This window comes from Cynocephalus volans, chromosome 6, assembly GCF_027409185.1.
Source record: "Cynocephalus volans isolate mCynVol1 chromosome 6, mCynVol1.pri, whole genome shotgun sequence".
NCBI classification, from domain to species: Eukaryota; Metazoa; Chordata; class Mammalia; order Dermoptera; family Cynocephalidae; genus Cynocephalus; species Cynocephalus volans.
Genome location: NC_084465.1, coordinates 30,840,464 through 30,854,817, shown reverse-complemented (window position 1 = coordinate 30,854,817; position 14,354 = coordinate 30,840,464). Strand labels below are relative to the sequence as shown.

The 14,354-nt window shown below is 36.1% G+C and overlaps 1 protein-coding gene across 3 annotated transcripts in view; it reads right to left on the bottom strand.

Moving 5' to 3' along the window:
- The window catches only part of POT1 (protection of telomeres 1), a 129,443-nt gene extending 118,238 nt beyond the window's left edge, over positions 1-11,205 (bottom strand). The window contains exons 1-2 of one of the 3 annotated variants that reach the window (XM_063099863.1): positions 11,152-11,201; positions 10,155-10,328 (exon numbers count right to left, since the gene is read on the bottom strand). The gene's annotated coding sequence lies outside the window, so the exon portion shown is untranslated. Of the gene's footprint in view, positions 1-10,154; positions 10,329-11,151 lie in introns of all 3 variants that reach the window. The other 2 variants (XM_063099865.1, XM_063099866.1) reach the window with 2 other exon arrangements.
- Positions 11,206-14,354: the final 3,149 nt, after the last annotated feature.

The following is a 14,354-nucleotide window of genomic DNA, read 5'->3' as shown; positions in this document are numbered from 1 at the left end:
TACAAGCTGACCAGAAAGGTGGCTCCCCGGAGAAGCCCAAGACCCGAGGCAACCACACACACAGGACACTAGAGGCCAACTGAGCAGTCACGGCGGGAGCCATACCAAATTGGCAACCACAGCAACATCCTAGTTAGTCATTAGTCTTAAACCGGTGGACTGTGAAACCCCCTGCCACAATGAATAAACACCAAAAAAAAGACACCAGAAATACAAAAAATCAAGAAAGTACACCACCAAAAGTTAATAAATCTCATACTCTAGATCCTATAGAACAAGAAGCCCTTGAAATAACTGATAAGGAATTTCGAGTGATAATTCTAAGGAAACGGAATGAGATACAAGAAAACTCAGCTAGACATCATGATGAAATGAGGAAAAGTATACAGGATCTGAAAGAGGAAATATACAAGGAAATCAATGTCCTGAAAAAAAATGTAGCAGAACTTGCTGAACTGAAGAAGTTATTCAGCGAAATAAAAAACACAACGGAGAGTTTAACCAGCAGGCTTGTCGAAGTTGAAGAGAGAACCTCTGAACTTGAAGATGGGCTGTTTGAAATAACACAAGCAGACAAAAAGAAAGAAAAAAGAATCAAGGACATGGAAGAAAATCTGAGAGAGATATCAGACAACCTCAAGCGCTCAAATATCCGAGTCATGGGTATTCCAGAAGGGGAGGAAAATGGAGATTCCATTGAAAACATATTCAACACAATAGTGGCAGAAAACTTCCCAGGTATAGGAAAAATCACAGATCTTCAGATCCAGGAAGCTCAACGATCTCCAAACGTATTCAACCCAAAAAGGCCTTCTCCAAGACATGTCATAGTCAAATTGGCAAAACTCAGAGACAAAGAGAGAATCTTAAAAGCTGCAAGAGAGAAGCGTCAAATCACCTATAAGGGAGCCCCAATCAGGTTAACATCAGACTTTTCATCACAAACCCTAAAAGCTAGAAAGGAATGGGATGATATTTTCAAAATACTAAAAGACAAAGATTGCCAGCCAAGAATACTCTACCCTGCAAGGCTATCCTTCCGAAATGAGGGGCAAATAGTATATTTCTCAGACAAACAAAAACTGCGGGAGTTCACTACCACAAGACCACCCTTACAAGAAATCCTCAAGGGAGTACTGGGTTTGGTTCCTGAAAAATAACTACCACTGCCATAAAAACCTAAGAAAAATCTAAACCCGCTAGTACAATAAAAATGGCATTCATGAAGAGAAAACAAGCTAACAAAAACACTATCTACAACCTAAGGAACCAACAAACACAGAAACCAAACAGTAAATCAGAAAGCAAGGAACAAAAGACACCTAAGACAACCAAACAACCAATAAAATGCTAAGAATAAATCAACACCTTTCAATAACAACTCTTAATGTTAAAGGCTTAAATTCCCCAATTAAAAGACACAGAGTGGCTGATTGGATCAAAAAGCAGGACCCAACTATATGCTGCCTACAAGAGACCCACCTCACCCATAAAGATTCACACAGACTAAGAGTAAAAGGATGGAAAAAGATTTACCATGCAAACAGAAAAGAAAAACGAGCTGGAGTGGCTATTCTTATATCTGACAAAATAGACTTTAAACTAAAAACCATAAAAAGAGACAATGAGGGACACTACTTAATGATAAAAGGACTGATCCACCAAGAAGACATAACAATCATAAATATGTACGCACCCAATGTTGGAGCAGCCAGATTTATAAAACAAACTCTATTAGACCTAAAGAAGGAAATAGACACTAATACCATAATAGCAGGGGACCTGAACACTCCACTGTCAATATTAGACAGATCATCTAGGTAAAGAATCAGTAGAGAAACACAAGATCTAAACAAGACTCTAGACCAATTGGAATTGGCAGATATCTACAGAACATTCCACCCAACAACCTCAGAATATTCATTCTTCTCATCAGCACATGGATCATTCTCCAAGATAGATCACATATTAGGTCACAAATCAAGTCTCAATAAATTCAAAAAAATTGGAATTATCCCATGTATCTTCTCAGACCACAATGGATTAAAACTAGAAATTAATAACAAACAAAACTCTGGAAACTATACAAACACATGGAAATTAAACAGCATTCTACTTAATGACATATGGGTCCAAGAAGAAATCAAGCAGGAAATCAAAAAGTTTATTGAAACTAATGAAAACAATGATACATCATACCAAAACCTGTGGGATACTGCAAAAGCAGTATTGAGGGGAAAATTTATTGCATTAAATGCTCACTTCAGAAGAATGGAAAGATGGCAAGTGAACAACCTAACACTTCACCTTAAAGAACTAGAAAAACAAGAACAATCCAATCCTAAAGTTAGCAGACGGAAAGAAATCATTAAGATCAGAGCAGAACTGAATGAAATTGAAAACCAAAAAACAATTCAAAAGATCAACGAATCAAAAAGTTGGTTTTTTGAAAAGATAAATAAAATTGACAAACCATTAGCATGGCTAACAAAAAAAAGAAGAGAGAAGACTCAAATAACAAAAATTAGAAATGAAAAAGGCGATATTACAACTGATTCATCTGAAATACAAGGAATCATTCGAGACTACTATAAACAACTATACGCCAACAAATTTGAAAATCTGGAGGAAATGGATAAATTTCTGGACACACACAAGCTCCCAAAACTGAACCGTGAAGACGTAGAAAATTTGAACAGACCAATAACAATAAAGGAGATTGAAGCTGTTATCAGAAGGCTCCCAACAAAGAAAAGCCCAGGACCAGATGGATTCACAGCAGAATTTTACCAAACATTCAAAGAGGAATTGACACCGATTCTTTACAAACTATTCCAAAAGATTGAAACGGACGCAAATCTCCCAAACTCATTCTATGAAGCAAACATCATCCTGATACCAAAACCAGGTAAAGATATAACCAAAAAAGAAAACTACAGGCCAATATCCTTGATGAATATAGATGCAAAAATCCTCACTAAAATACTAGCAAACAGAATACAGCAACACATACGAAAAATTATTCATCACGATCAAGTGGGATTCATCCCAGGGATGCAAGGTTGGTTCAACATACGCAAATCAATAAATGTGATACACCATATTAATAAACTCAAACACAAGGACCATATGATCATCTCTATAGATGCTGAAAAAGCATTTGATAAAGTTCAGCACTCATTCATGACAAAGACCCTCTATAAGTTAGGTATAGAGGGAAAGTATCTCAACATAATTAAAGCCATATATGCCAAACCCACTGCCAATATCATCCTGAATGGGGAAAAGCTGAAAGCTTTTCCTTTAAGAACAGGCACTAGACAAGGATGCCCACTCTCACCACTCCTATTCAACATAGTGTTGGAAGTACTAGCCAGAGCAATCAGAGAAGAGAAGGAAATAAAGGGCATCCAGATTGGAAAAGATGAAGTCAAACTGTCCCTGTTTGCAGATGACATGATCCTATATATCGAACAGCCTAAAACCTCTACAAAAAAACTGTTGGAATTGATAAATGATTTCAGCACAGTAGCAGGATACAAAATCAACACACAAAAATCAGTAGCATTTCTTTTCTCCAATAGTGAACATGCAGAAGGAGAAATCAAGAAAGCCTGCCCATTTACAATAGCCACCAAAAAAATAAAATACTTAGGAATTGAGTTAACCAAGGAGGTGAAAAATCTCTATAATGAGAACTACAAACCACTGCTGAGAGAAATTAGAGAGGATACAAGAAGATGGAAAGATATCCCATGCTCTTGGATTGGAAGAATCAACATAGTGAAAATGTCCATACTACCCAAAGTGATATACAAATTCAATGCAATCCCCATCAAAATTCCAAAGACATTTTTCTCAGAAATGGAAAAAACTATTCAGACATTTATATGGAACAATAAAAGACCACGAATAGCCAAAGCAATGCTCAGCAAAAAAAATAAAGCTGGAGACATAACACTACCTGACTTTAAGCTATACTACAAAGCTATAATAACCAAAACAGTATGGTACTGGCATAAAAACAGACACACTGACCAATGGAATAGAATAGAGAATCCAGAAATCAACCCTCACACTTACTGCCATCTGATCTTTGACAAAGGCACCAAGCCTATTCACTGGGAAAGGGACTGCCTCTTCAGCAAGTGGTGCTGGGATAACTGGATATCGTTATGCAGGAGAATGAAACTAGATCCATACCTCTCACCATATACTAAAATCAACTCAAAATGGATTAAGGATTTAAATATACACCCTGAGACAATAAAACTTCTTAAAGAAAACATAGGGGAAACACTTCAGGAAATAGGACTGGGCACAGACTTCATGAATACGACCCCAAAAGCACGGGCAACCAAAGGAAAAATAAACAAATGGGATTATATCAAACTAAAAAGCTTCTGCACAGCAAAAGAAACAATTAAAAGAGTTAAAAGACAACCAACAGAGTGGGAGAAAATATTTGCAAAATATACATCTGACAAAGGATTAATATCCAGAATATATAAGGAACTCAAACAACTTTACAAGAAGAAAACAAGCAACCCAATTAAAAAATGGGCAAAAGAGCTAAGAAGGCATTTCTCTAAGGAAGATATCCAAATGGCCAACAGACATATGAAAAAATGCTCAACATCACTCAGCATCCGGGAAATGCAAATCAAAACCACATTGAGATACCATCTAACCCCAGTTAGGATGGCTAAAATCCAAAAGACTCTGAACGATAAATGCTGGCGAGGCTGCGGAGAAAAAGGAACTCTCATACATTGTTGGTGGGACTGCAAAATGGTGCAGCCTCTATGGAAAATGGTATGGAGGTTCCTTAAACAATTGCAAATAGATCTACCATACGACCCAGCCATCCCACTGTTGGGAATATACCCAGAGGAATGGAAATCATCAAGTCGAAGGTATACCTGTTCCCCAATGTTCATCGCAGCACTCTTTACAATAGCCAAGAGTTGGAACCAGCCCAAATGCCCATCATCAGATGAGTGGATACGGAAAATGTGGTACATCTACACAATGGAATACTACTCAGCTATAAAAACGAATGAAATACTGCCATTTGCAACAACATGGATGGACCTCGAGAGAATTATATTAAGTGAAACAAGTCAGGCACAGAAAGAGAAATACCACATGTTCTCACTTATTGGTGGGAGCTAAAAATTAATATATAAATTCACACACACACATACACACATACACACACAAACCAGGGGGGGGGGGAAGAAGATATAACAACCACAATTATTTGAAGTTGATACAACAAACAAACAGAAAGGACATGGTTGGGGGGGAGGGGGGGAGGGAGAAGGGAGGGAGGTTTTGGTGATGGGGAGCATTAATCAGCTACAATGTATATCGACAAAATAAAATTAAAAAAATAAAAAAAAAAAAAAAAAAAAAAAAAAAAAAAAAGACTGAGAATAACAAATGCTGGTGAGGATGTGGAGGAGAAAAGGGAACACTTCTGCATTGTTGGTGGAACTGTAAAATAGTACAGCCATTATGGAAAACAGTATGGAGGTTTCTCAAACAACTACAGATAAAACTACCATACAATCCAGCAATCCCACTTCTGTGTATACACGCAAAGGAATGGAAATCATCATGTCGAAGGGATACCTGCACTCCAATGTTCATCACAGCTCTACTTACAATAGCTAAGATAGGAAACCAACCTAAATGTCCATAATAGACGAATGGATAAGGAAAATGTGGTACTACTCAGCCATAGAAAACAATGTAATTCCACCATTTGTAGCAACATGGATGAGCTTGGAGAAAATTACATTAAGTGAAATAAGCCAGGCACAGAAAGAGAAATGCCATATGTCCTCACTCATTGTGGGTGGAAAGATTAAAAAAAAAAAAAAGAAAGAAAAACCACTATAATATGATGAACTTTCAGAAGAGAACAGACCGATGGTTACTAAAGGTGGGAGAGGGAGACTGGGCGGGGGTTTAGGGAGAAATTGGGTAAGGGACACAAAGAACAATTATGATTTGTAATGATGAACATGCTAATATTGATTTGTTCATCACATATTGCACACAAATAATGATAGGTAACAATGTACCACAAAAATATGTATAATCAATTATGCTTTGATAAAAAATAAATAATTAGAAAATAAACATGATCCAAAGATATACTGCCTAACAGATATTTAAAATACTAAAATATATATAAGTTGAAGGTACAATTACAAAAAGACATACTATCCAAACAGTAAAGATAAGAATGTTGGCAAGGCCATATTATCATCATATTATTATCAAACAAAACAGATTCTAAGAAAACAAGTTACAAAAGATTAAAGAAGAACATTTGATAATGATAAAAGAATCAATTCATCATAAAGATATAACAATCCTAAATACACACACTTAATAAATAAGCTTTGAAATATGTGAATACTCACACAACTAAAGGAAGAAATAGACAAATGCACAATCATAGTTGGAATTAACAACCATTTCTCAGTAATTGGTAGAACAAGTAGAAAAATACGATCATGCAGTTTTATACAATTGACACTTACAGAACACTACACCTGACAACTGATGAATACACAAGCACACATGAAATGTTTAGGAACACATACCATACACAGGCCCATAAAATAATTCTCATTAATTTCAAAAGACTGGTATCTTGCACAATTAATTTACAAAGCATTAACAGTAACATATTTAGACACATCCCCATTCTCTCTAATGTTATCAGCTCTTTCTTCAATCTCACATCTCCTTTTACTGCAACCTTTCCTCTCTCCATTCCTTCACATCAAAATACATTTTTTATTATGAAAGTGAATATTTATTTAGAATAAGAAAAAAAATTATTTACACTGAGAAATTGTAACAAATTAAATTGCAGCTGAAAAATTATACAGAAATTTTAATTCTAGAAAAACAACCTAATTTTTAAATTAACTCCATACCATAACTTAATAACTGCTTAATTATATTAAGAAGTAAATGCCTCTTTACTTCATGTTTTTTTCTTCATGTTTTTTTTTTCTGCTTATACACACTCCTTTATAATATTTTCATGTCTATTTTAAAATATTGGTTTCTATAGAGAATATACAGAATACAGAGACAGAATATTCAAAAATTCAATTTTTCTATAGCATAGTTAATTAAAATTTCTTTCGCTATTGAAAGTTTACAACGATATTCAACTTCACCATTCATTATTCACAACCTCATGAAAACTGTTATGAAATTTGAAAAAATTTCTATGGTTTCTTTTATACATAAGCTCCAAGATTTGTAACAGTTATCCTTAGACTACCTTCAGGCTCCATACCATTCCGTACCTGTTTTTCCTCCATTAACTACATAAGTCTCATGGTAGGTGAGACAGGACATATTCATACCCTGATACACCTTTAAACCCCATACCTTTCTGCCAGGCTGCTCAGTAAGTGGGAGTGTTCCAAGAAACCACTTCTACACTAGGAAAGCTCCAATGTCCTGACTCTACATGGAAGTTTCTGCAAACCAAATTAAATATATTTCACTAAACCCAAACTAAAAAAATTCCCTAAGCCAACTTCCCCTTCAGCTAGATTCCAAAAGAAATGTTCTTAGCTGCTCCAATACCACTTGACAGGATAGGAAATGTGATAAAGGGCAAGTCAAAGTGGAAAGAGACTGCATTCTCAACCATTCGAAGTAAAAACATCTTACTTTTTCTCTGTTTTAAAAATGCACATGAACATGTAAATTCATTTCTAAGACCCCTAAAAGGATCTCAGAAGGGCTTGTGCAAATGAAGTTTTTGAAGTTTCAGTTTCACTAAGCTCTGGACAGTGGTATTATGGTACATTATTTTCACTAAAAACTGAGAAACAAAGAAAACTCCTTATCCAGACACTGTTGTTGAAGTCATCATCATCCTTACCACAACAACTGGCATTTTTTAAATACTCGGAATTCATTAAGTAAGCACTTTACATTTAATCACCACATCTCTGAGACAGGTTCTACTACAATTCCATTTACAAATGAAGAAAATAGACACAGAAAGATTAAATCACTTTCTCACTTACACAGCTAACAAATGGTGGACCTTTAACTGAATGCTGACAGCCTGTCTCCAAGGCTCCTGCTTCTTTTCATAATGCTAAACTGACACAGAAGGAAGTTAGTGATCTTGCCCTATGAGTCTGGGTCTGACTGTGTGTTGCAGGGAGGAAAGGCAGAATAGATAAGGAAAAGAAATGGTGATACACTCTTAAAATTGAATTTGTTTTATCTCGCTTGAGTGCAGTGGTTATGAAGTTGATTTTAGGTAGCATAAAAGTCAGTCACTACAACTCAAATGCAAAATTTACTCAAGTAAGAATTAAAAGCGTCAAATTCCCATTTCAGGGCTATGACTTCAATGATCAAATTATCAAAAATATCACAACACATTTCTTGAAAGACATTTCATTTCCTCACTTAACATCCCGTCATCAAAGCACTGAAAAATGGATTTGATTCTCAGTGCTCCAGCAAAACTAGTCTTGCCAAATGAGCAATAACTTCTTGGTTATCAGATGGAACAGAGAAACTTCAGACTGAGCATCTAACAGCAACATAATGTTTTGGTTAGTGGCAAAGAAAATGGGAATGCAAATCACTGTTCAGCCACTTAACTAGCTATTTGATCTTGGAATTACTTAACTTGTGTCTGTTTTCCAACTATAAAATCAGAATACTACTACTACTTATAGGGTTCTTAAGATTAAAAGAGATAACATATGTAAAGCACTTAGGAGAGTGCCCAATAAACAGCAATCTATGCAAGTACTATTGATATTATTCATGCCTTGAAACTTGCCTTCCTAAGTAGCCAAGACACCACTCCCTCCTAGTTTTCCTCCTACTTCTCTAGACAACGTCAGTCTACTACTCATGCTACCTTCTTTCACTAATTCCTTTAACATGGTTTTCTTCTCTTCTCATTCTATGCTTTGGCCCAAACTTTCTTTGAATTCCAAATCCCCAAATCCATTTACCTATTGGACATTATCACTTGGACACCTCCAAAGTCTTCTCAAGCTTACCCAAAATTGAACTCATTGTCATTCTCCTTAAACGTGTGCCTCCTATTGTCTTCCCCAGGCTCGCTAGGAATTACAAACACAGAAGTTTCGTGAACTCCTCTTTGTCCCTCTAGTATAACTGTTCTCCAAGACCTGTTGATTCTGTTTCTTTAACCTGTCAGATCTGAGGCAAATCATCTAGACTCAAATTCCAGCTCTACCCCTTATTAGCTATATGATCTCAGGCAAATTACTTAATCTTTTTGAAATGCAGTATCCTCATCTACAGATGTGAAATAATAGCACCTATGTCTAAGGCCTTTGTGATGATTAAATGAGTTAATACCTGCAAAGCACCTAAAATACTACCTAACATATGGAAAGAGTTCAATAAATGTTGGCTGTTATTATTATTTCTACCCATCTCTTTCCCATAGTCCCCTCTACCACTGGTTCAGATTAGTATCAACTCTCACCTAGATTATTGCAACTGCCTCTTAACTAAATATCCTTTTTCTAATCCTGCCCTCTCCAATATATTCTTCACCTAGAAGACAGAGTAGTTTGACGTCAAAGTGAATCCCATCTTTCTCCTGTTAATATCTGCTAAGGGCCTCCCACCGTTTTTAGGGTAACATCCAAATTTCTCAACATGCACATAAAGACTGCTTTTACCCAAAAGGAATGTACAATGCAATCTTAGTCATCCTGTAAGTTCCAGCTCAATTTTTCTGGTCTAATATGTCGGAACCAAAAGCTCTCTCATGTCCACATGTCACAATGCTAATACCATACTTATTAATTAGAATTAAAGATTAGGTGATCTGTTTAACCCCACAAAAATGTGATCACCTTTGGTTCAGGGATTACATTGATTCATCTTTGTACCTCAGAAATTTATTTCAGTGTACCACAGAAGAATTCAATAAATGTTTGATTAATGAATGCTAATAATTAAGAATAATTTATTGAAATACTGTCTCAAATATTGTGACAAAGAAAAAACCATTCCTAAAACAGCCCTCACAAAGAAACTCAACATAAAATTTTGCATTCCTTTTAGAATGAAAAAGCATTCAGAGTTATGAAAATTCTTACCTGGATATATTTCTTGCTTTAATCACAACCTGGCTGTATGGATCTGAAATCTACTTTTTGTAATTTACTCAGTGGCTGAACTTCAGGCACATCATTAACTTTCTTTATTAATTCAAACGGCACATCACTTCTGCTTCACAGTGATCAAATTCAACTAGGGAAGTTGACAGTTTGCTGCTGAAGACACGAAGACTAATGTTTTACCCAAAATGTAATCAATAATTTGCTTTACATCTCTTTGACTTAGTTTTGCTTTTCCTTTCCTTTATGTTAGTTATCACGGGAGGAAGGGCAGGGGAGGGAGGCCAGAGGGTAAATTATTTTACAATTTTATTACAAGGATCAATACACAGAATTCTTCTAAGGAAATGAAACTTAATTTTTTTTCTATTTAGCTTTCGTATTTAAAGAACCTCTAAAAACTAGTTTTAAGATCTGTGAAAATTTCACTAACCACCACCTTTACCACTGTGTTTCAAAAATGTAAATCTATAGGGGAAGGAGGTCGTAAAAAGTTTTGGTTTTTATTTTTTAATTCCCTTGGTAGTTGTAATTGTGCGTAAGTAAATTGTACACCAAAAGCTTCCTGCTCGAAAACGTATGTGTGGCCTCCTCCCTTCACTCCCTAAATTACTGAAATAATTACTGAACTGACGTTAACTTGTGTACTGTAGGTTTAATCTAACTTCTCAAACCTCCTGACTGGGACACTCACTAGTCAATATTTCACTTAATGTGTGCGCACCAACCTTCCCCAAGCCATTCGACCTCCCTAAGGGCAGGAATTTGCACTTGCTCCTGTCTGCTTCTCCCAAAACGCCAGGCAAGACGATGAACACAGCAGACTCACGATAAAGACACGTACGAAGGGTTTCTCGGCAATAACTACATCGAATTTTCAACCAAACAAAATCAACCTCATTATAATACTAATTCGGGGACCGACCCACCTTGTACCCACGCAACAAACTCCAAAAGTACTTAGAAATTCACTCACCCGCAAGAAAGAAAACTAGGAAGAGTTTAGCCCGGCGCGCCCATGACGTCACACGCACGCCGGCGGCCCAGCTCCCACGCATGCGTGCACGGTCGCTAGGGCTAAACCGCCTCTTGTTCCCGCGCCTGCGGAGGGCAAACTGCATGATGGTTCCTAGGCCCAAGACTCCCTGGAGGCTTCGCGAAATACGTAGAGAATAAGGCGCCCGGGAATACGAGGGGCCTCCGTACAGCCCTCCCCAGTCCGGTCTCACTCCCCGGAAGTCTCGCACTTCCTCTTAACCCGACCCCTGTCAGTTTCCCGCGTTCTCGGGAAGAGGCGCCCCCAGGAAGAGTGGGACGCATTCGTTGTAGGATTCCTGGATCCTAACTTTTCCAAAACGAGGGCAGCATTTAAGATTCTGTTTGGTAGAGTGTAAGCTCCTGTGGACAGGGCCCTTCTTTTAACTTACAGTTCTCTTTTTCCTAGAAGTAAGCACCCAAATGCAGTTTTTACAAGGAAATATTTACAATAATAACAATGTTATTTGATAGTTTCTATAGCAATTTTCGGGCATTGGCATAATTCCACCAATGAGTTATGCTATTTTCAGACTGATTTGATTAACCTTCTCATTGGCTTATAGGGCTATGATTTTGTGGTGTAATTAACAAGGTGTATTTTTAAATTTGAATCATCTACTAAAAAAAAAAAAATCAGTGTAAAACCATAATGTAATAAAGAATTATGTGAATATTTCCAAGGCTAATTTTGACAAAAATAATCTGCTTTAGCTACATATTTACCGGAGGAAATAACTATTTTTAAAGTACCTATTTTTTCGAAAGAAAGCATTTAGGTTTAGCCCATCTTCCCGTTCCCCCTCCCCATCCCTGCATTTATATACCATGCATAAGCCAGGGTGACAACTGAGTCCAAGGTCAGGAGCTGTCTGTTTGAGGAAAACTTTGATAAGGCCTAGACCCTGTGCTCATTCCTTCTCTGGCCTCACCAGCTGTGACATACTGTTCCTTCTCCCTAAGTGAAGTCCTGCACTTGCGCTTTGGATCCTGACCACTTTCATCTCAACTCTATCATCAGTAAATCTTCTCTTAACATATTTTCAACTTTCCCTCCTTACTGATTCTTTCCCATCAGCATTTGAACATATTCTTCCAGTATAGCCTAAGCTTATCAAGGACAGGGAAAATAATTTACTATCATATCCATAGAGCCTGTGCAGTGTCTGGCTCGCTGTAGGTCTAGGTCCTAAATATTTGTGGAATGAACCAATGCTAAGAAAAATGTTTCTTTTTCCTCATTTCTGACTTCCAGCTTTCCATCCCACTCCCACCCCCCACTGCCACCTCCACCTCATAACACTGAAACTGCCCTTGACAAAAACACTGATGACCTCTTTGTTGCTAAGCCAAAAGTACATTTTTAGTCTCACCTTTTTGAAAGCATTTTTATTTTGCTACCACATAGACCTAGTTTTCCTCTTACCCTCTATCAGTCTTTTTAAATGTTTTCCCCTCCTCTTTTTAGTTCATAAACGTCCATATTTTGCAGGGTGTGAAGAAGATATCTAACAAGAATACATAACTTTTTCGTTGTTATGACGATGGTTCTCAATTTCTCTAGGACAAGAGCACTTCCTACACATCCAAGTAACTTCTCTCTTGTTTCTTCTTCATAATCTCCCAATTAGTGGCAGCACTGGGGCTGCATCTGGCTCCAGAGCCTATACTGCTTTCCCTCACATTAGCAATTAGTTTCTGGAAATGAAGAAAATTGAACATAAATATATAGTACGATTTAAGATAATAAGAGAGGAAAGAGAGATTGAATCAGCTGGATAAGACACTGAAGACATAGTAATGCCAAAACAATTCATTACTGTTTTTCTATGCCTTTTGAAGCAGCATACAAAGCTATGCCAAGGCTAGCAATTAATGTAATAACTATTACAAGTTATAATCTTTAAAGGTGCAATGAAAAAAGTTTGATTTAAAATCTACAATGTAAAAATGTTCAATTTTAAGAAAAGTTAAAATGAGATTAACTCTGATAAATAGTGAGCACCAAAAATGGGATGGATATTTTTATTAGGTAACACGAAAATATAAGGATTCAGTGCAATTATTATAAGTAGTAAATCAAGGATGAAAGAAATTAATCCCCAAATTTCTGGCACTTCTCTCTCATTAGCATTTTCAAATTGTTCTTTACTATTTACTTTTTAATGTCTAAATGTTGAATTGAATTGTCTAGCAGTCCAACACTTCATGTCTTTTGTATTAATTGTGGGGTCATTAACCCATTTCTATTTCTGATCTGTTTATTCTGAAAGCTCTTATCATCATGTTGCATCCTTACAGCCTGACAACATAATTTTCTATTTAGTTCCAATATTTTCTAGCAACAGTAGCTAAAATGGTTGGAGTTCATTTTATTGTATCTAGTGGCATTTCTCCCCAATCCTATTGAACATCTAGATAGGTTTATAAAGTCTTATTTCAATAAAGCATCAAATTTTTATATTGTTGTGTACTTGAACCAGGAGATAATTTAAACATAATTTGATATAAAGTTTCACATAAAGTCATTGCCAGAGTGAGGGTTATTATATCTGTGGCAATCAGCAGCTTAGAGGTAGCAAAAGAAGTGATGAGTCTGACTTGAAGATCAAAATTAAGGCTGGATACAGGGTTTCAAGAGTTTTAACAGGATGAAGACTAAAAATGTATTGATTGACCTAGAATATTTTATGCTTGAGGCCATACATTGTAATAGGACTGAAATTTACTTTAGAGAATCAAATTTATATGAAATTTATGTTTAAATTATAAATTTAAATGATAAGGCATGTGATCATTCAGTGCATATTAGACAGACAAATATATTTTTAAAACATAATACTAGGTATAACAAATTGAGAAAAATATCAGTGTTTACTGAAGAGGTCTCCTCAATACATTTGTATATTTGAAGTAATTTTTTTAAAAATTTACATGCCTAACTTCCAGTTCCCTTCAAATCCTACTCATTAAAAAAAAAAAAAAGTCTTTTCTGTCTAAGAAAAAACCCATATTCAAATTTTAAACTATAAATTTATCAATACTTTATAGGATACTGATTCATATAAGTAAATTATGAATATGTGCTTTCCCATGTTCTAAGGCTTTAAGAAATGTATGGCTTTCCAATAAAAAATATAATAA